This window comes from Medicago sativa, chromosome 4 (genome assembly GCF_051527215.1).
Source record: "Medicago sativa cultivar Bolivia chromosome 4, Bolivia_mono, whole genome shotgun sequence".
Taxonomy (NCBI): domain Eukaryota; kingdom Viridiplantae; phylum Streptophyta; class Magnoliopsida; order Fabales; family Fabaceae; genus Medicago; species Medicago sativa.
In genome coordinates this window covers 38015740-38039271 of record NC_140752.1, presented here as the reverse complement: position 1 = coordinate 38039271, position 23532 = coordinate 38015740, and the positions used below count along the sequence as shown (strand labels likewise).

Here is a 23532-nt window from a genome sequence, read left to right as displayed (position 1 = left end):
TTATTGTAAAGGAAACTTTGAGGGTGCGTTTGATTTGCTAAAAAATGAAGGACATGACAAAACAACTTCAGTTGTCCAGTGTTTGATTTGTAAAACTGTTTCAGGTACATGACAAACTGGATGCAAGGGACAGGACAAAAACTCATATTTTTGTCCTTCACTAAACCACAACACAACTTTTTGTCCCACGTACAAGTTGTCTAAAAATCCAAAATAGCATTTCGTCCCCCAAAAATCATATAAAACAAAAAATTATTCAATGCCATAAAAATTTGTCCTGTGCTGTTCCGCCTTATGTTGTGCTGTTATGTCTTGTACTGTTATGTCCAGTGCTTACTATTTTGCAAACCAAACACACCCTGAGGGTTTGGAGGCACTACAACACCTTTTCACTAAATATGCTGAGAGTGCCGGTCAGGTGATAAGTGCTAGTAAATCAACTATATATGCTGGAGGTATCTCACAGGGTAGAATGCAAAATATTGTGAATCTCTTGGGTTTTGAGATTGGTTCTTTACCTTTCAATTACCTAGGGGTCCCTATTTTTAAAGGGAGGCCAATATCAATTTACCTGCAACCCATAGCTGATAGAATAAAGACTAAACTTGCAAATTGGAAAGCTTCTCTTCTCTCTATTGCAGGTAGGGTGCAACTGGTAAAAGCAGTCATCTTTAGCATGTTAACTCACTCTATGTCTATCTATTCTTGGCCAATATCTTTATTGAAAGACATAGAAAAATGGATAAAAAATTTTATATGGAGTGGTGACACCGCAAAGAGGAAACTTGTAACTGTTTCTTGGAAGAAAATTTGCAAACCCTATGATGAGGGGGGTTTGGGCTTGAGGAACCTTATTTCTTTGAATGAAGCTTTCAATATGAAACTTTGTTGGGATTTACTTCAGTCAGATGAAGATTGGGCAAAAGTGTTAAAAGGGAGAGCTGTTAGAGGAAGAAAAGCAATTCAACATCACATTTTTTCATCTGTGTGGTCTAGTATCAAACATGAATTCCCTGTTGTCACGGAGAACTCTAGATGGCTGCTTGGTAATGGTAAGTTGATTAAATTTTGGGAGGATGCTTGGTGTGGGGAACCTCTGCACGAAACAAGATTATCCTGAGTTTGTTCAAGACTACATTCACAATTTTCAATGGCGCATCCCACAGATGATTCTTGTTCAGCACCCTGAATTAAGATTGCTAGCCGAAAAAATCACTATCCCTATGGTGGACAAAGAAGACAATCTGATTTGGAATCACACATCTAGTGGTGACATGTTGTTACGTGACTCTTACGCCTTCAAAAACCAACCTTCAACTGTCCATCACTGGGCCAAGCTTATTTGGAGCATAGATATACCTACTTCAAAATCTCTCCTAACTTGGAGACTGATTCACGACAAGGTCCCAACAGATGAGAAGCTCCAACAAAGAGGCTGTTATATTCCTTCAATGTGTTCTTTATGTGGTGCTCACTCCGAAACATCTTTTCATCTCTTTTTTGAATGCTCATTTACGTTCAAATCTGGTGCTGGTTTGCTTCTATCCTTGATTCTCCTCTTCACTTTCAATCTGTTCCTGACATCTGGTCGGTTTGCGATAGGGGTTGGTCCCCTCAATGCAAAATTGTGATTCAGGCAACTATAGTTAACATCATTGCTACTATTTGGTACACTAGAAACCAGAGTAGATTTCACAACAAGGCTCCTCATTGGCACTTAGCTATTAACAATATTATATCTGCAGTGAATTTGTCTGGTAACCACACAAAGAAACCTTCCAATTCATCCGTCAGGGACCTCATCACCTTAAAGAAATTTAATGTAAGTATCCACCCTCCCAAACCAACTTGTATCAAGGAAATCTTATGGTCTCCTCCAATTTTAGGGTGGATAAAATGTAACACTGATGGCTCTTCTACTACAACCTCCTCATCCTGTGGGGGAATGTTCAGGGATCACAATGCTAACTTTCTCTGCGGCTTTGCTGAATACCTTGGAGGCGGGACTGCTTACCATGCTGAGCTCTCAGCTATTATGAGAGCAGTGGAAATAGCTTCTCAAAGAAGTTGGAAGAATCTATGGATTGAGACAGATTCTGCGCCGGTGGTAATGGCCTTCAACAACTTATCTATGATTCCTTGCTGCCTTAGGAATAGATGGCTGAACTGTAAAAAAACTCTTTGTGGTATGAATTTTGTTGTAACACACATTTATAGGGAAGGGAATAGATGTGCGGATATGTTGGCATCCAAAGGTTTAGAGATACAAGAGGTCACAATTTGGTTGCAGTTACCACAGTTTCTTCACAATCTTTTTGTCCATGATAGACTAGGGTTACCCAACTTTAGGGTTTCTATTATATAGGAGGTTTTGGTTTATGTCCCCCTCCTTCTCTTGTACTTTCCCTCTATTTCCTTTTTATGATATTTTGAGGAAGTAGCCCTTTGCTGCTCCTCCTTCTTCTTGGTTAAAAAAAAAAAAAAAAGATAGATGAAATCATATTTCATACCTTTCACAAAATCAACATTCGTCGACATATTTTTTTATTAAAAATAAATTCATTGTGATTTTTTTATTTTATTTTATTAACTTCGTTAAATATTATACCGCAAAAATTGTTAGTGCAATGATCATTAAAGAGTTATCCCATGTACATTTTAATTTATAAAATTAGACATAAATGCATTAAAAAAATTGTTATTAAAAGACATTTACATGCATTATGCTGTTAAAATGACACGACGTACTTTAAAAAAATTTGCAATACAGACTTTGTAGAAAATCAGTAAAATTGGAATTTATAAAAATTATCGGTTAGCTCAATTAATTTTGGGTAACATTCGATTCTTCTTCAAAACTTTGTTATTATTATTTCTATAACTATATGATTTTTCCATTTTATTGAATATTCTTTCCTAAAAAATGTTTTCAATTAATCTTTTTTCTTTTAGAACATGTTAAAATTTAGGCTTTCATTTTGAATCAAAAAGTTGAGATTTTTCATTTTTAATTTTTTTTTTAAATTTACAATTTAAAAAAAATGATAAAATGTTTAGATGAGTTAGGCTTCGGAAGCTCATCAGGGTCTGAACAAATCTCATGGCTCAAAGAGCATTTAGAGAGGTACTTGTAAATCATTCACTAAAGAAGTCCTTGCGCAAGCACCATAAGTTAAATCAATTACCTTGCAATTAAGTCAATTCTTTACCAATTGAGTCTACCTTCCTTTGTAATGCTACCATTAGTAATTTAGTATTAACTTATAATAAAAAAAATCAAAGACATGTTACCATATTTAAAAAAAAAAAACATGATAGCAATTATTAATGCTAATAACATCATTCAATTCTCCTTTTAAATGTTGTTGTTATTACTATTTCTATAATTATATGATTTTTCCATATTGTTAATTTTTTTTCTTTGGCTTCACTTTGGCCCTGTAACTAATTTTAAAGTTCAATTTAGTCCCTTTAAAATTGGTCAATTTAGCCCATAAACTTATTTTAAAATCTCAGTTTGGTCCCTTAATTTTAATATAAGTCAAATTGATCTCTTAACTTGTGTAAGTTAGTGCAGCTTGATCCTTTATTGTATAACAAAATCGAACTTTGTTAGTAGCATGAAAAAAAAGAAGCAAATTTGTATGTAGTACAAACCTATGCAATATCATTTTTAAAAAAAAAAGGAATAGGTGTAAAAATATGATGACATATTCAATTTCATTATTTTTAGAAAAGTAATAAAGACCGTTTAGTGGAAATTATATTGTTGTATATTATATGATTATTTTTAGGAAATATGATAATGAACATTTATTCCCGAAAATAACAATAATGGGTATTTATGTGTCTTTATATTTTTATTTTTGTTAATCCTACGTTTTCTAAGAGAAGAGTTCAACTGCGAAGTAACTAAAATTTGGGTTTTCCCAAAAAAGATTATTTGATGGAGTTCATAAACAACTTGAGCCAAAATACCTGGTTTTCGTATTTAATTTTTTAAATTACTATGATTACAATTTCAAAATTAATCAATTTTAATTTTTCAAGTTTGTAGAAGTGTTTTGAAAGAATTGTTTTTCCGTAGAAGTCAAGGATGAACGAATATTGTGGAAAGAATTAAATATGGAGTCGATTTTAAACCATTTGTGGTTATAAGTTTTAATAATAGAATGAATGCTCCTTAAAAAAAAAAGAACGAATACAAAGATATGGAGTTGAATAAAACATTAATATTTTTTTCTAAAAAAATATAATAATATAATAATCTTTAATTAGAATATTATTTTAATAATAGTATGAATTCATTTAAATATTTCATAAAGATGAAGGAAATAAAACTAAAAAAATCAAAAACACTATACACTAACGCAAGGTCTTGTTTTTGTTTTTTATTTATACGCTCATCAATTAATTAACTTTTTCCACTCAAATATCTATTTTGCTAATTATAAAATATTAGTTTTGTTGTTGTCTGTTTTAAATAAATCAAAGGAGCCATAAAAACATTTTTTTTAGTATATACAAAAGAAAATAGAAACATGAATAGAGATCCGGTCAAAAACAAAGAATATAGAAGCAAACACCAAAAGAAAATTTTAAAAGAGAACATGAATAGAAAATAACAACATAAGAAATCACAACAAAAAGTAACATACAAATAATGAATGTTAAACAACAATAAAAAATAAGAAATAAACAAATAAAAGAAAAAAGAATGGGTTTAAAAACAATGATTTTTATGGGAGGAAGATGTATGAAAATAATGAAAAACAAATTGTCTATATATATAGGAAAAAAAATAATGTCTTAATCAATTCTGATTGGCTCATTAAAAATAAATGAGTCATTGATCCATTTTGATTGGCTAATAAAAAATAAATGATTCAATATCCATTTTGATTGGTTGATAGAAAAGCATTAAATGAGATGAAGAGCAGGAAGATGCCACGTGTACTATCGCTTATAGATGTATGCATTTGTATTATATAAAGATAAAGATGTTTTGATAATGATTGAATGTGGTAAATGAGGTTAAAATGCACCAAAAGATGTAAAAAATGCAAAAAATTGAAGAAAGCAACACATCAGTTGATAACTACCACTGGCCCTAGCGGTAGTTTACTGCTGCTGGTTGATGTCAATGGTACTTAACTACCGTTGGAGGTAGTTACATAATTTTCATGTGTTTTTAGGAAACTTTTGATGTTGAAAAAGCAACTTTCTTAAACAATAGTAGTTAGCCTTAAGGGGCTTCCATAAAAATAAATGGACTTTCAAATTCTACAACCAATTTTTTAGTCAACGTTAAATCATAATAAGGGATCAAAATGTTAAACTTTCCACGTTAATTCTTAGATGCAAGTAGAAGAAAGTAATAGATAAATGGAAGATAACACCGCAATCGGTGGAGAATATCAAGAATTGACTTGTGATGTGATTCATCACTTAATAAAACAAATGAAATATTACATGGGGTAGCAAAGGATAATAATAATGATGATGATGATGATGATGATGATGGTGGTGGTGGTGGTGGTGGTGGTGGTGGTGGTGGTGGCGGCGGCGGCGGCGGCTTGAAAAGGCTTAAGGTGCCAAATAAGTGTTTTGGGTATATATTATATGATCAATAATTCATAGGGAACGGCCGCAAATCGGAGAAAAAATGACAGTCAACATGGAACACACAAATAAAAAGAATTATAATACTAGAATCGAATATATTTTACTCAAAGTCTCAGCGATTATGCTATACAACAAAAGGTGGTGATTTTGATAAGTATCTTCCGTAGCAAACGCAAATAGTTATCGTAATCTGATGGTCGGATTAGGCAAATATACAAAATCGTTTACCAAGTAATAAAGTGATAAGAAGAGTATCATATCCACATGGATTGACGTTTCAACCAAACAATTCGCGTTACTTATATGGGAACAAAATAAAATAAAAGAGATAAGGGTTTAGAGTTTTGCAAAGTTAATATGTTTGCAACAGAGCAAAGATTACCTATTTTGATTGCAGAATGTTAACGACGATTAGGATGTTTGAATCCTCTCTATTAAGTTGTTGGAATCATTTAACAGTCACATCTCATTTATGTTATTTATCTTTATCTATCAAAGTGATGATTTTGTGGGGTTTTACAACCTATCAGCTGTCAAGTTGCACCTTCTGATCACACGGTGATCGTTACTTGTGGGGTCTTACTCTCTCAGAGATATGAGATCATTCCCCTCTAGTTGTCAAGTTGCACATGTTGATCACACGTACGTACGTGTGAGGTCTTACTATAACACCCCGTTTTTCGCTAGGATTATTTATTAATTTATTATGTGTTTAATTGTTTGTTTGTTTGTTTGATTTGGGATTGGTGGAATTCTCAGACGAGAAAGGTATTTTAGTCATTTTAGGACTAAGGGCATTTTGGTCATTTGATGAGTGAGTGTATTTTACTAATCTTATAATTGAAGGGTATTTTAGTGATTTTGGTGTGGTGAGTTATTTTAGTGGAGTTAGTAGTAAATTGAGGTAATTATTTAAGATGGTGATGTATGAGTATTTAATAGGAGGTTTTATTGAAATAATTTTGTAGTAACATTTTAATGAGATGGGAAGTTACTAGACCCATTAAGAGAGAAGGAAACCTAACCCATTTAGGGAGACTATATAAGAATAAGAATTATCCTCTTTACCCAACAGAAAACACTCGCGCCCAACTGATGACTTAACTTACGCACCTAATAGCTCAGCGTGACTTAAATCATGCACCACTGGCAGGTGCGCGAGTTAACTCACGCAGGTTGGCCGGTGGTCTGAGCTCTAGAACACGCGTTTCTTGGACGGTGGTCAGCTTTTCAACCTTGATTCTGCACATTTTTTTACAAGTTTTACACGTTTTTTCACTACTATTATTGTAGTTATTGTAACGCCCTACTTCTATTAAAGCAATAAAACACGCGAATAATACAAATATTCAAGAAATAGATGTCACATCTTCAATAGTCCTCAAAAACATGCATACAAAAATCTTCTTAAAAACTTCGCAGCGGATAATTAGCATACATTTTCAAATAGCCATGTCATAAGCATCAAAAATACATCGCCAAATAAATAATACATCACCAAATAAATCTCCAATCTCAACATATGAGTAAAAATCTCAACAACATAGTCAACACCAAAATAAAAGAAAGACCAACATCCTAAATCAGAGCCCTATACTAAGACCCCAAAAACGGTAGACGAGATAGCTCCAAAGTTAACCTCCAGCAACTCACCAAGCAAAGATAAGCTAATCATGCACCCCGCCTACACCATATTTATATATAGTGAGTTGGTCAACCAAACAACCACTAGGGGGTTAATCCACAATTCATAAATAATTCAAATGAGGTGTTCATCAATTTAAACTTCAAATGATTAAGCAAAATAATAATTCAACTTCAACATTATTCATCAACACATATAAGTTCACATTATCACAAGTATACAATTTACCAATCACATCAATCACCAAACACATAAGCAATTAGGACTCATGCCAAATCATGCAATGCGTCTAGACATGACATCTAGATGCATATGGTACCAATCATCACCAATCACATCAACAAATAATTCACCAAATCATAACATCGACTAATTCACTAATTCGCATCATCAATGGTTCACCAAATCACAACATCAAATATAAGACATTTATTTAGACCATTATGCATGCAGTGTTAGATGCATGTGGTACCAAATCATCACCAACGGCTATGTGGATGTACAATATGCAATCAATGGCTATATGAATACAAAGTATTCGATCAACGTCTATATGGATGTAAAATATCCAATCAACGACCATATGAATACAAAGTATTCGATCAACAACTATATGGATGTAAAATATCCAATCAACGGCTATGTGGATGTACAACATCCAATCAACGGCTATATGAATACAAAGTATTCGATCAACGGCTATATGGATGTAAAATATTCAATCAACGGCTATGTGGATGTACAATATTCAATCAACGGCTATATGGATGTAAAATATTCAATCAACGGCTATGTGTATATACATGCATTCATCAACAATCACATCAAAATTAGCATGTATGAATTCACCACCAACAATCAACATTTAGCATGTATGACTTTCACATATCAACAACTAACAACATATTTATCATGTTATAATTCATCGACATAAACAACGACATAAAACACTGTCATCAAATTCAACATCATTAGCATAGTCATCAAAAGTCAACACTTTCAAAGAAAGTCAACACCTTGACCAAAATGTCAACATTAAGGAATTCAACACAACAATCATCAACACACCCTCATTTCATTCTACTATAATCATATAAACATGACTACAAGACATTCCTTAAGTCATCATACCATTAGGACACAATTCGACAAAGTTCGTCTATTGTTCACAACTTTAAAACAATTCTAGAAATTCTACCAAAACTAAGCAAACATGTTCAATTGCCTCAACAAAGCATATGCACTACTCACATATGTTCATAGTAGCTTAGGCATATGAGTATCCTAGGCCAATTCCAAGAAATCACAAAATTACGTTAAGTTCATCTCATTTTACAAAAATGATCATTTTGACTGTCGCGTCATTTTTCGGAGATCAAAGCTATTTAATTAGCATAGACTCACTATTTATTTCATGACTGAACATTTTAATTTTTTTAAGAAAAGGGGAAAAAAGTTCAAACTACCCCATTTTGAAAAGATTTAGGGTTCGGGGGTTAGTTACATAAAGGGAAGGTATTATCACCCTTTATGTTCGTAGTACTCTACGGGAACCTCTTGGTTTTATTTAATTAGTGTGCTATAAACTTGCTTGTTTTGAAAAAATGGAATTATAAATGATTAGAAAAACAAAGACCTAATTATCTACATTTTATTGATTTGGAAGGACGAGTGTCCTTTGCCTACGTACTCGTGGAGGATCAAAATCACGTAGTTCGGGGTTGAAATTGACGTTTGATTGGTTGTATGTTTTTTATTAGTTTTTGAAAAGGTTTTAAAATAAAAGCCAAGTGGCAAATGAGAATTGGTTTGTATTTTTTATATTGAAAGAAAATAGACTCAAAGTATGATTAAAATTGATTTGATATTTGATTAAGAAAGAAAATAAAAAAAACTATCACTTGATTGAAAATCAAGGTTTATTATGAAAATATTTTTGTGATTTTTGATTATTTGAATGTTTTTGTTGTTTTTGAATATTGAATAGAACATAAAATAAACTAACGTAGCAATAAAAATAAAAGCGTGAGAATTTTGTAGCGACGTTGGATCACCACAAAATCTCCTAACGTAATCTAATTTTTTTGTGTTTTTCGATATATAAAAGCGGTAAAGAAATAAAAGACACACACACACACACACTTTTTCTCATTTATGGTTTACATTTGGCCTATATACATTCTAAATCTATGCAATAAAATAAATGACAATAATTAAAATGCTAAGCAAAATGAAATGCAAAATAAAATAAAATGCGATGCAATGAGAATAAAACGCAATGAAAATAAAGATGCATGAGAAAAAAAATAAACAAAATAAAATAAAAGAAAGCAGGGGAATAAACTGGGCCCTTGATTTGATCAAGGGCCTTGATCTGATCTAAGAAGGCATGATTGCAGGCCGTTGGATCAAGCTCTGAAGGCTAGCAGGGGCGAGGGTGCATCGTAAGACTTGTACCCGTACGCATTGAATCACAAGGTTACATAAGTAACCCCACCATTCCCATCTTCTTTCTTTTTCTTTTTCGATCTTGTTCTCTCCTTCTTCCTCCTTTTTAATTTTTCTTTTACAAACAATAATAAAAAAAAACTAAAAAAAAGGAACTAAACCCAATGGTTTTACCTCTCTTGGATCCGGTTTTGAAAAGGTTTATTATGAGGGTTTGTGGTGTGATTGAAACTGTTGTTTGTGGTATGGGTCAGATGTGTGTGTAGAATTGTGTGATGGAATTGATTTGCTGATTGTGTTGAAGCAATTTGTGATGCTGGGATCGATTTTGATACTGGTTATGGTGTGAACCGTGACTGTTTTTTTGTGTTGATTTTCTCTATTTTCTTTGATTTGCAGGTTTTGCAATTGATTTTTTGTGTCCTCCTTCTGACGTTTCTTGCCTCTACTTATTAAATTTCAGACTTTCAATTTAGGCAACAAATTAAACCTGTTTAAAAGTGATATGAATGGCCTTGAAGGCTTGAAACGCGTTTTTGAACTAAAGGAAAGAGGGAAGAGCTGACTCTTGAAAGTTGCCACTGATTGTGGCGTGAACAAAAAAGATGGACCTTGGACATGTTTTTTTTGGACTTATTGGACATTTTTGACTCATGACTAAATTAAAATAAATGATAATAGAAAAAGAACAACCTAAAAGATAAATATGAACATAAAATGAAAACAAAAATAAAAGTAAAAGATAATAAAAAGAAACTAATAAAAATAAAAGGACTAATAAAAATAAAGTGAGAAGACGGCCCGAATCGGAACAAAAACATGAGGTATTTTAAAATACCTCTCTGCCGAATTTTTTCACTGAAAAGTCAGAGGCTAATCAGGGTCAGACGGCTTTTGAATGTAGGACCTTAGGTCAAAAATTGGGGTATGACATTGACATTTTCAAAACAAGACATCTTATTTCAAATATGTAAACCTTCAATTGAGTCCTAATATATCATATAATCATGAACATATGCCACTTACAAACTATTAAGTCTTAGTTCAAAGTTTCATCAAAGTTCATTTGTGAAAATTCTAAGTTTCGTCTATTCCGCATTTTTATCCAAAACTAAGTTTCATGTTATTATGACTATGCACCAAACCTACATGCTTCATCTAAGTTCATTAGAAATGTAGACCTATCATGTAATCACCTTTGTTCATAAAAAGTCCATTTTCTAATTATTTCCGAAAACCGATTTCGTCTCAATTCAAGTTTCTTATCATTTAATAAATCCAAAGTGAGATCAAGAAAATCATGTTCCAGCAAGTATATTATTGAAAACAACAAAATAACACACTTAAACAAGTGCATATACCCCTACACGTCGGCCCCCAAACACATATATCAAGTATGCATCATCATGTGTAACTCAAAATATTCACGACTTTAATTTACACATTAACTTCACAACATTAGGCACACATCATTCAATATCACAACTCCATGAATACATTAACATTTATTCATTCTAAAGACTTCCATAAACTCAATATAAATTTTGGGAAAGTTTCAAGGTTCGTAGAAAAAGTTATGATCAAGTTTCACTAAATCTCAAGTTCTAAAAATCATATGGAAGTCAAACCAACGCCATTAAAAAGCTAACATCTAAACCTAGAACTTTCATGTTTACACCTAAATCCAATTCAAAAATGAAAATGAATAAAAATGAAATACAAGAGAGCTCTGTGCGCTGGTGCCAAGAAGGTGCGGAAGCGCCAGCGCAAGCGCTGACTCTATGGAACTGGGCGCCTAGCGCCCCAGTTCAAGCGCCAGCGCTGTGAAAAGTGCGAATTCGGTTTGTTTGGCCTCGGGTTTCCTTCAAAATCACCCCAAAAGTGCTTAATTAGACCCCCCCTATCCTAAAACCATTAAAGTAATGTCCCAAGGCTCAAACACATCAAATAAGCTCTTCTTACAACCCTCAAAATAGCTTAAGAATGAAATCAATTAATTTTCAAATTACACATCAAGTTTCAACAACACAACACTTCATCCCTTTCAAAATCAACACAATCAACAACAACAACTTAACTTATCAACATTTAATCCATGAATTAACATTATGAACAACATTCCTAACATGTAATCATGAGTTCATACAATTGAACAACAACAACATTGTATTTCATCAAATTGTGCAAAAACAACAAAGTACGCATATCAATACATCTTAACAATGTAATTTCAACCACAAAAACTTATTTAGCATCAATTTAACATATACAATCTTAGCATCAAAGTAGGAGCACGAAAATCATCATTAAAATTCACAAAAATCACATTTCACAAATAAGCACTTATGAAATTAAGTAGAAAAAGTGATTATAACTTAAATTATGAATGAGCACCATCCCCCTTGCCTCAACTAAGCACAATCCTAGCCTTGACTTCACTTTTGCTCCTCAAATCTCTACCCTCTTCTTCCTCTCCAAGCTCTTCTTCTCTCAAAACCTTTTTCTCCTTTTTCTAGCTCTTTCTCTCTCTACCACACTCCATATTTGTGAAAATGAGTGTAAAGACCTAATTTCTTTTAAGACTAGAGTTTATATAGGCTCTACATAAATGGGTTCAACCCTCAATTGTCTTAATGGGCTTAAAGTTCTGACTAACTAATTCACCAAGTTTCTACTCACTTACGGGTAAAAATAACGAATAGTTACCGTCTCTTATTTAATTACCTCACTCACTAGTAACTTAGTAAAAATAATTAGTCCCCCTCAAAACACTGCTAAAAATAATCCTCATCGTAAAATGACTAAAATACCCTTCTTAAGCCAAAATCTACTAATCCCGGATAAAATACACACAGAGACAATTAATCACATATAAAAACATAATAAATATTTAAAATAATTCTAGTGAAAATCGGGCTGTTACAACTCTCCCCTCTAAAAAGAATTTTTGCCCTCAAAAATTACATGAAGGAAACAACTCCGGATACGAAACCTTCATCCTACTCTCCGATTCCCAGGTAGCATTCTCACCAGTTGGTGCAACCTAAATCACCTTCACCAAAACGATCTCTTTGCCTCGTAAACGCTTCACCTTCCGATCCTCAATCCTAACTGGCCAAGTCTCAACGGTCAAATTATCCCTTACCTCTAAATCATCCACTTGAATTACGTGAGACGCGTCATACACATAATTCCGCAACTGAGACACATGGAACACATCATGAAGATTCGACAATGACAGAGGTAACGCAATCCGATACGCTACAACTCCAAACTTCTCAACAATCTCAAACGGTCCAACAAAACTAGGTGTCAACTTCCGACACTTCAAAGCACATCCAACACCGGTTATAGGATTCACCCTCAAAAACACATGATCATCGACCTGAAACTGAATATCCTTCCTCGTCTTATCATGGTAACTCTTCTGCCTACTCTGAGACACTCTCATCTTCTCTTGAATCATCTTAACCTTTTCCATCATCTCTTACACAACCTTCGGTCCTAACAAAGCACTTTCTCCTGATTCATACCAACACAATGGCGTTCTACGCCTCCGACCATACAAGGCTTCAAATGGTGACATTCCGATACTAGAATGAAAACTGTTGTTATAAGTAAACTCAATCAATGGTAAACATTCAGCCCAATTGACACCTTGCTCCAAAACACAAGCTCTAAACAAATCTTCCAAACTCTGAATAGTCCTCTCTGTCTGCCCTTCAGTCTGGGGATGATAAGCAGAACTCAACCTTAACTTAGTTCCCAAAGCAGCTTGCAAACTCTCCCAAAACTTAGAAGTAAACCTCGGATCCCGATCCAACACAATACTAGAAGGAATACCATGCAATATGACAATCTGTTCAATATAGCACCTCGCCACAGACATACCGGTCATGATAGGAATAAAATGTGTCGACTTCGTCAACTGATCAACGATTACCCAAATAGAATCAAAACCCTTCACAATCTTCGGCAACGCTCCGAAAAAATCCATAGAGATACTATCCCATTTCCACTATGGCACAAACAACAGTTGCATCAAACCCGACGGCTTCTGATGTTCAGTCTTCAACTTCTAACAAACCAAACAAGCATAAACAAACTCTGCGATATCCTTCTTCATTCTAGGCTGATGAGTCAATAATTAGTGTTTTTAATATAATATTTAAGTCTGTTTTATTTATATTTGATTCCTTTTTATTTAATATTATTTCCTTTTTAGAACTATTTTACTTCAATTGCAAGTTATTTAATTTCAGGAACAAATAATTGAAAGATTGAGTCTTGGAGCAAAAGAAAAGGATTTGGAGCTAATTCAGGCTGAAAATACGAAGATTGAAGACAAAAATATGATTTCCCCAAGTCAGAAGCTTGGCACGGCTCGTGCCACCAGCCACACGGCCGTGCCAACCCCCAGGATCTTCTTTTGTTGCTTATGCTTCAAGGACAAGCTATCTATTAGTTTATTTCTGACCTAAAAGTCTGTGGTTTCTTGTGGAACATTCTAGTGATGTATTTCTTAGGGCTTAAGTCATTGTAAACTATAAATAGAGTATCTAGCTATCATAACAATTCATCTTTTGTTCTTGGAATTCAATAGTGATAATTGTCTTCTTTTAATAAAAGTTCTTTTTATTTTATGTTATTCTCCTTCTTCTCTTCTATGTTTACGATGAACATGAGTGAGTAGCCTATTCTTGTCTTGGGATTGTTGGGAAAGTCTAAATGACATAACTCTAATCAAACCAAGCCTTGAACCCTAATTTTATATAAATCTACTTTCTAATCTAATTTCACCGTTGTTGTAATGAATTAACAAATATCAAACTCATAAAGCGACAGCGGAGGGTTTGTATTTGTTAATTCATCATCACAAATATTAAGCGATGGATCGAAAGATGAAGTTTTAATATTGGAACAAGTGAAATTAGACAAGGATTGTGAAACATGAGAATAGTCTTGCAAACCTTGAGACAAATAAAGTTTAGTTCTTCAAAGATTCCAATAGCAATCAACCATGAGAATAGGTATGGTTGCTAGAGGAACACACTCACTGAGACCGAAAGGAGATGTGATAGGCTTAAGAGAAAATTGTCTTTAGAAGTGAATCCAATATAAAATTCTAGTTTAGGGTTTGTTTGTGAAGGACTTGTTATTTAGATGAACCAATAATCCCAAGACACTTTTTATTATTGTTATTTTTAATCTCTAAAAATTCAAACTTTACAACTGAACTTTTCTCTAATCACCCATAAAGGTTAATCGAATTGAACAACTCCCTGTCGGAACGATACTCTCTTTTTACTACTACGATAAACCGTGCACTAGTGGATTTATCTCATCAAGTTTTTGGCGCCACTGCCGGGGAGTTAACTAATTTGATTAACTTTTTAGTAGTGGTTAGATTTTTCTTTTTCTTTTTTACTTTTTCTTTTTCTTCTTTCTTTCTTTCTGTTACCTTTAACTTCTTGGGTTCTTATACTTTTATGTGTAGAAGCAAAAGTCTTGGTGAATTCGTCCCCAAGATCGAAAGTTCTTGCATAAAAGAAAAAGAGAAGCACGAAATAATATCGTTATGGCTGAACGCATTCTTAAGGAGTATGCGACACCCTCAACGGATGAGCCACAAGCTATTATTGTTTACCCAACGGTCGAGGGTGACAATTTTGAAATCAAGCCTGCACCACTTAACTTGGTGCAGCAAAATCAGTTTTCTGGATCACCCGCTGAGGATCCAAATCTTCATATTTCAACTTTCTTAAGACTCAGTGGAACCATAAAAGAGAACCAAGAAGCCGTAAGACTGCACCTTTTTCACTTTTCCTTAAAGGATAGAGCTAGCGCTTGGTTCCATTCCTTAGAAGTTGGTTCCATCACTTCATGGGATCAAATGAGGCAAGCATTCCTTGCCCGATTCTTCCCCCCTTCTAAAACTGCTAAACTAAGAGACCAAATCACACAGTTCAATCAAAAAGATGGGGAATCTCTCTATGATGCGTGGGAGCGTTTCAAGGAAATGCTTAGACTTTGTCCCCACCATGGTTTATAGAAGTGGCTCATAGTCCACACTTTTTATAATGGCTTATCATATACCACAAAAATGACTGTTGATGCAGCTGCAGGTGGAGCTTTAATGAACAAGAACTATACAGCAGCATACGCCTTGATCGAGGACATGACCCAGAACCACTATCAATGGACTAATGAAAGAGCCATCACTGCTTCTTCATCCTCTAAAAAAGAGGCAGGTATGTACGAAGTCTCTCATATTGATCATCTTGCTGCTAAGGTTGACGCACTCACACAAAAGTTTGATAAAATGAATATTAGTGCTGTCACACCTACTTCTGTATCTCCTCCTTGTGAAATTTGTGGTGTTTTTGGGCATATTGGTGTTGATTGCTAGCTAGGTAGTGCTGTTGAAAGTGTTGAGCAAATGAATTATGCTCAATACAACCAAGGAATAAGGCAAAATCAAAACTTTTATAAAAACCCTCAAAATTCCTATGGACAAATGGCACCACCTGGTTATGCAAACAACCAGAGAGTCCCTCAGAAATCTAGTTTGGAAATCTTAATGGAAAAATATGTCATGAATCAAACTAAACAGCTCCAAGAGCTTAAAAACCAAACTGGAATTCTGAACGATTCTCTTTCCAAACTCAATACCAAGGAAGACTCTATTGCTACTCATACTAAAATGCTTGAAACCCAAATCTCTCAAGTGGCCCAACATGTGGCTACCTCTTCTCAAACACCGGGAGTCTTTTCTGGTCAAACCGAAGTCAACCCCAAAGCCCATGTCAATGTTATTTTATTTGGGGGTAGTAAAATAGAAGATACCATTGCTAAGGCTATGAACGTTGAGGGAGAGAATGTTAAGCTTATAGGTGAGAGAGCCATGATAGAGGGAGAAAAACCGCTTGATAAACCAAAGGTTCCTTTCCCATTAAGGCTTGCTAAGCCTAACTTGGAGGCACAGTTTAATAAGTTTGTTGATATGCTTAAAAAGATTTGCATTAATATTCCCTTTGCGGAAGCTTTGTCTCAAATACCTCTATTTGCTAAATTTTTAAAGGAAATTTTTTCAAAGAAAAGAAAGATAGAGCAATAACTTTGACTAGGGAAAGTAGTGCCATCATTAAGAAGCCACCTCCCAAGCTTAGAGATCCAGGTAGTTTTACCATCCCTTGTGTGATTGGGAGTGAGATCATTGATAAAGCCTTGTGCGACTTAGGAGCTAGTGTTAGCTTGTTGCCTTTGTCCCTCTTTAAGAAGATATGGATAGGAGAGTTAAAACCTACCGAGATGACCTTGAAGTTAGCTGATCATTCTACTATCCAACCGGTTGAATTTGTTGAGGACATTCCCGTTAAGATAGAAGGGATAGACATCCCGACTGATTTTATGGTAGTTGACATTAAAGAGGACCTTGACGTCCCTATAATTCAAGGAAGACCTTTCCTCGCTATTGTGGGAACTATCGTTGATGTTAAGAATGGTAGGATCGTTTTTCAAGTGAGTTATGAAATGGTAGGATTTGAGTTGGAGAATATTATGAAAGATCCCTCTCTTTACTCTTGTTTCATGATTAAAGATCATGATGTGAAAGAACGCTTCCTAGCGTCATCTACACAATATGATCTATTTGATCCTTTCTAAGGACATTTTCTAACCGTTAAGCTAATGACTCTAAACGAGCGCTTCGTGGGAGGCAACCCACGAATTTAATTGCTTTTTTTTTGTTTTTTTTTTTTTTGTTGTTTTCAATTGTTTTGTAGGTAATTATCTAAGCATGATCCAAGAAAACGAAAAAAATTAAGCCTTGACTGACCAGAGACTTGGCACGGCCAGTGCCTGTGGTGGCACGACCGTGCCTGACCATGCCTTGCCAATACCCCCATTTTTCCAGAAAGATGCACAGCCCCGTGCCTGTAGTGGCACGGCCGTGCGCGATGTCTGTAGCCCTATACCTAAAAAAAATTCTTCCTTCTCCCTCATTCAATCGCCACAACTTCTCTCTTCTCTCTAAAACCTCCATAACCAAAAACCTTCAAACCTTCATATCTCCACCAAAACACAAAATTTCTTCACCAAACCAACCCCTTTTAGCCTTTTATTCACTAATTATACGGCTGTTCACCAAAGCAACCCGAAGATAGTTCTTTTTCGTTCTTGGTGGGCAGTGCAAGATCTGGAGGCTTTTGAACAATTCAAATGTGCAAAAGCTATATTTAACCACCTTAATGATTCTGTTGGAGATCTCAAAGAGAAGATGGTGGACCTTAATAAACAACATTTTTTCAAGGGGTTTGCTCCAGTTTTGGAGGTAAGTTTTGCCAAACAACTTTTCATAGTTTTAATCGTTTCTGTTTGGTGCATTTTTGTTTACACGTCCTTAACATTTGAGACTATGTTAGGCAATTATATATGAAAGGATACCATCTATGGCTCCGCCAAGGAATGTGGTAAACGTCTCTTCTGAGCTTCCTATCCATAAGTATGCTGCCACAAGGAAGAAATTGGAAAGAAACTGGATGAACTTACAGCCGTGAAGGTACACACTTGCTTGTAATTGTTAAAAACGGAATAATAAGATTCCTTAGTGCATCAGAATCTTATGTGTCTGAACAATATTTATTTGGGTTAATTAAGTTTTTAGTCCCTATAAATATTCACAGTTTTATTTTTAGTCCCTATAAAATAAAATCACACTTTTTAGTCCCGGAGACGTTTTCCTTAAGCATTTTAGGGACCAAAAATGTTGATGGAAATTTTTTATAGGGACTAAAAATGCTAATGGAAAAATCTTACAGGGATTAAGTCCCTATAAAATAAAATCACACTTTTTAGTCCTTATAAAATTTTCCATCAGCATTTTTAGTCCCTGTAAGATTTTTCCATTAGCATTTTTAGTCCCTGTAAGATTTTTCCATTAGCATTAGCTATATTAAACAATAATTTTACTTTTGGCCTCTAAAGTTTTGCGATTGTGTGATTAAGATCTCTTAAACAACATTTTATCTGCATGACCCTCCCATGTTTCATGTAAGTGTAAAGGATATATAATGGGATTTGCTAGAACACACCCACTAATTTTTATGTGGGAGTGTTTTAGCAAGCTACACCTTAAGGTGTGTTTAACTACTTTTTAGTTATAACTTGCTAAAACACACCTTCTAAAAAATAAGTGGGTGTATCCTAGCAAATGCCTATAGGAGTTGCTAACATACACCCACTTATTTTTTAGAAGGTGTGTTTTAGCAACATTCACCTTAAGGTGTATTTAACAACTTTTTAGTTATATCTTTGCTAAAACACACCTTAATAAAAACTAGTGGGTGTATCCTAGCAAACCCCATATATAATAAACTAAAGAACTTGTGTAAGGTCTTAATTGCTGCAATTTGTGATATAGGATCTCTAAAGTTTTGCAATTGTGTGACTATAGCCATCATAGGCTAAACTGCACTTTTAGCCCCCTATGTTTCAAAATGTTGCGATTTTGACCCCCTATTAAAAAAAATGAATATTTTGCCCCTCTATTTTGCAAAGCCAATCAGAAGACGCCACGTGTCCCAAAACAGGGTCAAAATTGCAACTTTTTGTAAATATAAAGGGTTAAACTAGCTTATTTCCCTAAAGATAAAGGGTTAAAAGAGCATATTTTCATAAAGTTAGAGGGCCAAAAGAGTGTATTTCCCTAAAAAAAAAAAAGGAAATTTTTTTTTTTTCAACAGGGACCAAAATCGCAACATTTTGAAACTTAGGGGGCGAAAAGTGCACTTTAGCCTAAATCCACAAAACCATCATCATCCGTTGGTTTCAATAGTGAGAATAAAAATGGTTCTCCAGTTTATACAAATGGCTTAAAGTTCCACCATTATATTTATCCCAAAACTCAAGCAGTTCCAACATAAACAATGGATTGTTGGATAGCATGTTCAATACCATTTTAGGTAAGAAAAATAGTCCTTGTTCAACACCAAAAATAGTAACATTCATGCATGCATGCAACATAATCTAAAAAAAATCACAGCATATGAGCTTCAAAAACACATAATCATAGAAGTTACATATTTTTACACAAATGGGTCATATTTTCATTGTCACAAAACCTTAAAAACAACAATCAATCAATAAACCAGTGAGTGATAATTCAGAATGAGTTAGGGTTTAAATGAGAAATCATGATATTTAGTTTTACAACAACATCAACAACAAAGGAACAAAACCTGAAGTAGAAGTTAGACTAAAGAGGGAACGCTGAAGCAGACTGGATCGCTGAAGCAGCAGTGATTGCCAATGTGTAATGTGTGACTTTTTAGTTCCCATAACAATAAATAGTCTTTTCCGATCTTAAGAAAAAGTTGGTATACTAAGAGTTAGATTTTAACATTCTCTCCATTCTCTCAGTTTGGAAAGATAAACACACAGAAAATATTGAAAAAGGTTGAAAATAATTAATGATGGTGGGACCATTTAATATGAGCATTCAATATTTAATTGTTGTGTTTATATCTCTTACTCCATTTATTTTGACAAATGGCGAAGATCTTGCTCCGTATACTAATATACTCCCTCTGTTGCTTAATATTAGCGCCTATTATCTTTTTAAGAAAAGTTTGTAGTGTTATTTTATATATGAATATACCTAAAATACCATTCGTATGGTGTATAGTAAATTTTGACCAATTTTTGAATCACAATTTTTTGACATTTTTTGTGACAACTTTCCCTTTCATACTCACATTATCTTTTTACTTTCTCTTTCTATTACTTTGGTTTTTATGTCAATACCTCATTTTTTTTTGTAAAATTTTAGCTGTCTCAAAAGTTGTTATGTAAATGGATGTTCAAATAAGATTTATGATTTCTACCTCCTCTAAGGAAGAGCTTAATTCTAGGGAAAATGGAATTTCCATGACTTTTATAAAAACCTCTAAATTTGTATCCATATTTTTAAAAATTAATTTTTTTAAAAAAAATCTGACCTTTTTTTTTAAATTTTGAAAATTTACTTTTTTGGTATTTTGAAAATTAAATTCCAGAATTTTTAAAAATCTTTTTAATTTTAAAAAAATCTGATTATATTTTCTGATTTTTTTAAATTTTTTAAATTTCAAAAAAAAATCCCAATAGTTTTTTTATTATTTTTAAATTTTTGGAGAAAATCTAATTTTTTTCGATTTTTAAATTTTTCGGGAAAAAATATGACTATTTTTCTGAATTTTTTAAAAATAATTTTGCCATTTTTTTATTTTTTTGGAAAAAAACTGAATATTTTTATGATTTTTTTATTTTTTAAAATTTATTTTCAAATATTTTAAAATAAAATCTGACGTGGCCAATTAAAAAAACAAAAAATGAGAAAATGCCAAATCAGCGCCACGTAAGCGAAATTGCTGAGTTGGATGGGCGAGGGGTGTTTTCCGGAAAAAAAAAAGTTTTACAAGGATGCAAATCAAACCAAAAATTTTACAGGGACGAAAATCGGAAATGACCTATATTACAGAGGTGAAAAACACTATTAACCCAAGTTAAATCAATGGATGATAAAATTAAAACAAAAAAAAAAAAAAATGGTATACCTCCCTGAGAGTAAGAAGACGAACATTAAAATAGATAGCTAGGAAAAGAGATGCGTGTATCTACACTCTGAAGCAAAAGAATGAATCAAATCAAAGATTTGATTTGATAATTTCTAAGCATTATCGAACATTAGCATCCCCAAAATCCTAAACCCTAAACCCTAAACCCTAAAACCCCAAACCCAAAACCCTAAAACCCTAAACCCAAGCCAAGCATATCGAACATTAGCATCCCCCACGATAATTTTTCGTGATTTCAGCTTGCTTCTCAAACAACTCCAATCGTGATTGCATCATTGTACTTGAGAAGGGGTAAATCTCAAGTACACTTTAGGGTGGTAAGCTTTTTAGGGAGATGGAGTTTTTCTTGACCATGACATGTCCATTTGCTCTTCATCTAATTTAAGACGGGAAGTCCAGGAAGGTGCAAGATATTTGGTAAGGTGTCTATATCTTGTTTTCTTGACGACTTCTACATGAGTGATGAGCATGGTTATGACCCTTCCATAGGGTATGAAATCTATATATCCTTGTTTTGATTGTTCGATACAAGACTTCATATGGTTGAAGACTGTGAGGGGTAGGTTGATCTTGTCTTTTCTTAATAAAAAAAATAGGAAAAGCCTGTCGATTGTTAGGGTGGGGTGTGTGACTTCTCTTGGCATGAAGTTACATACCTGAATTTGAAACAGTTGTTGAACAATAGGTTTGAGATCTTTGGTTTTTGTTCGGCCTCCAGAGAAATCATATAGTTTTCTTAATAAGTTTGATCGAAGGTCGTTGCAATGTAGGTACTTCTCGATATCGATGCCTTCTTCACTGCATTTGATGACTTTGGCAATACATTTAGGAGTAATGGTGACTGGAACACCAATAACCTTAGACTTGATAAAGGAATGAGAATTCTTTCTTTTGATAGATGCATTCTTCCAGAATTCTTTTACAAGTTGCGGATAGATGGGTCCCTCTAGAGAACTAAGATATTCTTCCCATCCTTGCTCTTCTATAATGTGGCGGATTTTTTTGAAATTTTGAAGATGGAACGTTTTCTCAGCAATGATCATAGCTAGGTTTTGATGAGGCCATGGTTTATGTATGATGGGTGAGTTAGGAAGGAACAAGTATAGTGAGGGTTTGAAAGGAGAATTGGGAATTAGGATGATGATTTGGGTTTGTGCCTAGGGTTTAAATAGTGTGTTATGTGTTATGATGCAACATTTGATATGCTATAAACAAAAATTATTTTTGAAAACATGCAACTAATGATGACAAAAAGATGCGATCTTTCGATCACAGTTTTAGAAAATCAATAATATATCCTGGATAAAATGAAATTTTATAAACCATTGTGATTTTTCAAACACAACTTTTTATTATAAGATTTTTTGAAGAGTTGCCTTGCTTCATGGACATTTTCTAAAAGCCTCTGTAAATATGTTTGTGATCATTACAATTAAAACCAACTTTCATATTCATAAAATTTTAAATGTAAAACTCAAGTTTTTTTTTGGTGGAGTTCATTAACCATTTCAACTCAATTGTTTGGTCAAATATACAAACTTGCCTTATCTTGTTAGTCCATTTAGTAATGTTGTAATATCCCGCCTGTCAGTGTCAGAATATTACCGTCGATCGGGCTATAAGATTAATATAAAGGAAAGTAAGTTATGGCGAATATTATTAAGTGATGACAGTCAAATACGAGCTAAGTCTCAGAGTCGTCTTTAACCCGCTTAAGACAAAGGGCATTTTGGTAATTGCGCATCAAGGGAGTATTTAATTGATTTTGGGGCCAAATATCTTCATAATCTTTTCCCTTTCTCTCTCTAGGGTTTGAGATGGAAAAATTGCTCTCTCTTCTCTCTTCTCCCACGCCTTCTTCTCTCTTTCTCTTTCTCTATCTTTTCCAACTTCTTCCATCTATGGCAAGGCTTCACCTTGTGATCTTTCAAGATACCAAATCATTAGAAGCGTGTATTGAGATGTCTTTCTCTTCTTCTCTACCTCAAGAATAGATTATGAAGTTAGGGTTGTTGATGTTGGTAGAGAATGATGCTTGGAAGCTTGGGGGTTAAGTGATTATCTTGGTGATCTCATGGTTAAGAGCTAAAGAGAAAGTTGATTGGAAGATTGGATTGATGAACCAAGAGCTAGGGGTTGGGGTTGTTTATGGTATGTATGGCAAATTGGAAGCAATTGGTAGAAGATTGAGCATAAGCT

General features: G+C 33.9%; 1 non-coding gene and 1 pseudogene across 1 annotated transcript; one reads left to right on the top strand and one right to left on the bottom strand.

The window, feature by feature from the left end:
- The first annotated feature begins 15296 nt into the window (after positions 1–15296).
- LOC146929219 (uncharacterized) lies at positions 15297–17383 on the top strand (annotated as a pseudogene).
- LOC146929220 (small nucleolar RNA R71) lies at positions 15660–15766 on the bottom strand. The gene has a single exon (XR_015009068.1). It is a non-coding gene; the product is annotated as a small nucleolar RNA R71 (small nucleolar RNA).
- Positions 17384–23532: the final 6149 nt, after the last annotated feature.